Source organism: Microtus ochrogaster, unplaced genomic scaffold, assembly GCF_000317375.1.
Source record: "Microtus ochrogaster isolate Prairie Vole_2 unplaced genomic scaffold, MicOch1.0 UNK5, whole genome shotgun sequence".
Taxonomy (NCBI): Eukaryota; Metazoa; Chordata; class Mammalia; order Rodentia; family Cricetidae; genus Microtus; species Microtus ochrogaster.
Window position 1 is genome coordinate 1,820,303 of NW_004949103.1, and position 2,571 is coordinate 1,822,873.

The 2,571-nt window shown below is 58.7% G+C and overlaps 1 protein-coding gene across 3 annotated transcripts in view; it reads left to right on the forward strand.

Annotated features, from left to right (window-relative positions):
- Window positions 1-860: 860 nt before the first annotated feature.
- Window positions 861-2,571, forward strand: part of Afap1 (actin filament associated protein 1) — a 119,771-nt gene continuing 118,060 nt past the window's right edge. For all 3 annotated transcript variants that reach the window (XM_005365934.2, XM_026788657.1, XM_005365935.2), the window contains exon 1: window positions 861-1,001. The gene's annotated coding sequence lies outside the window, so the exon portion shown is untranslated. The remainder of the gene's footprint in view (window positions 1,002-2,571) is intronic.

Sequence of the window (2,571 nt, forward strand, 5' to 3'; positions counted from 1 at the left end):
CTGGTATCTAGTGGAGGTCACCGCTGGCTGGATTGGATCCTGCAGTGACTATGTGTGTGGAAGAGGTTCCTTGTCAGTGTATTCATACCGGGAGAAGGATGCTGGCTCCAGCCCTGGTAGCCCTGCCCTGTGGGGCAGAGGAGAAATCCTGGAGGGGAGGAGAGGTAGGTTGTGAGATAGAAGAGAACCCGAGATGCTGTAGGGATACTTTCCAGAAGAATCCTCTAAGGCGTGCGCGGATTTTGAAAGACGTGGATAAATGGGGATGGTAGGTGGGGAGGGATTATGCCTGGCGAGAGATTGCAAAACCCAAAGCTCTGAAGGAAAGGGACGAGACTAACATTGGGCTCCTAAAGTGCGGCAGAGAAACGGACCTGCTTGGCACAACTCCGAAAGGGAGGACCCAAATTCACTTTCCTTCCGCTCTTAATGATACCGACACGCTTGGAAATGTTTGCTGAGTGATTAGAAGACGGACAAGACTTTGAGGATCGAAATACGGATGACAAGAGATCTTGCTCCTTGAGCCTGTTTCCTTTTCTGCCAAACAAGTCGGTCTCTGGCTCTCAGCTTTAGAAACCAGAATTCTAGGTTTGGGATGAGCACTGGACGCAGCTGAGTAGAGTCCACGTGGGCGCTGAGCCCAGCGGCTAAATCAGGTCAGCGAAGGGTCCCGGACGCTGGCCCCGACCCGCGGCCCCGCCCAACCTCTCTTTGTTCCTCCAGGCCCCGCCCCCTCTGCGTAGCTCCCTCTCCACTGGCTAGAGGGCGGTTCCTGAGGCTACGGGGGGCGGGACTCTGGTGGAGGGCGGGGCCTATCGCGCTTGCGCAGAGTCCTCCGGCCACGGCTCACACCGGCTGTCTTTGCGCCGGGCCCCGACAGGGAGGCGATCACTGAGCAGAGCAGGGCCCCGCCCCGGGCTCCATTGTTGAGGCAGCTGGCTCTCCGCGGGCTGCGCTCCTCTCGGACGCCCTGAGTGCACCAGCCACTAGATCCTGAGGTGAGGCGGCAGCGGCTTTGAACTCAAAAGGGGCCAGGTGTCCCAGGATGTCCCCCGGCAAGGTCTTCAGGCAGGGTATCCAGGCCGGGCAGGGTCCCCAGATAGGACTGGGCAGTGTAGGGTCCCCGAGGTTCTTCAGGGTGCTAGACAGGGCTGACCATGGACTCCTGACAGGGCAGAGTCTCCCCGGAGAGAGCAGGGTCCCTATAGAGGACTAGATAGGGTCTCCGGGGCTAAGTAGGGTCCCTGGACAGGACAGAGTCCCCAAGGCTAGGTAGGGTCCCCGAGGCTCTGCAAGATTCTCAGACAAGGTTGGAGAGAGTCGGCGGGCAGGAGTGGTTTTCCAGGGATTGGGCATAGATCCTGGCATTGGATATCCAAAGGGCAGACCACGTCTTCGGATTTTCTGGGGCAGTCGTTAGACTGGACTGTGGTCCCTGGCTCGGCAGTCGACCGAAGCGGGTCAGACCGAAGCGCTGCAGGGATTGTGGCTGCCGCCTTGTGCTTCGGAGGGACGGGGACCCCGAAGGGACCAGCGCAGATGGACCCGACATTCGCGAGTCCGTGCGCCCTGGTATTGTCTCGCTGCCGGGTGGCACCAGGGCTCTGCGCCTCCAGGTCCTGGTCACCCTACGAGTGGGCTCTTTTGGCCCTTCCTCTTATCTGTAACTGGTTGACTGTCACTGAGAGGGACTTGGGAGGAACCCCTGTGTGAGGCCTTTCCTTCCTAGTCCCCTATGTGGTGGATGGCTCCAGAGGTAACTGCGTGGACTTTGTGTGTGGGGAAGCTCGCGGGTGGAAAGGCTGTTTCTGTCCTGTATTGATACGACTGAGTTCGTGTGTTACTGAGGGTGACAGCGTGGACATGCACGCGTGGGATTCTGGTCCCCCCGCTAGTGTGTGTGGGTCTTTCCTGTGTCCCATGGCTTGTCAACCCAGGCTTTGCCAGTCCTAGCCCCCTCTTTGGGTGCACATTGGACACTGGTGTTTCGGTGATGTGAGCCAAGCCTTGTGTGTGCTGGGCGCAGTTGGCCTGAAGAGGACCACTGCCACCCGTTCTTCAATGTATTGGTATTGTCCTTGCCCAGTGAGCTGAAGCGCCATGGGGAGGGGGCCGAGGAAGGGAGGGAGGAAGGAACACGCTGCGCGTGCTCCCAGAGTAGTCTGCCCACGATCCGTGCCCTTCACCCTGCGGGTCCCTGGGGAGCGTGGGGCTGTCACTGTGCTGGGAGCCGCAGTTCAGCCATGGAGTTACTTACCCAGGAGCCGTGCTGATTGGAGGGAGGGGAGACTTTTTGCCCTCTGTTTCTTGATTTCTTCCGTTGGAAAAAAAAATCTGGAAAGCCAGAGTTGACTTTGTAGCTCCCAGCCAGCGCCTGGCAAGTGGAGGAAACTCTCCCAAGAACTTGGCGGGCTGCAGAGTGCATTTGAATCAAGAAAATCCACACCCAGGGAACCAAGCCAAAGCAGTTACAGTTGGAGATCAGATTTATGAAGGCAGCCCTGGGGTGAGGTCTAGGGGAGGGGACCTGATGATGCTGCCCCTCGGGCTGGGCTCTCCTCAGTTACT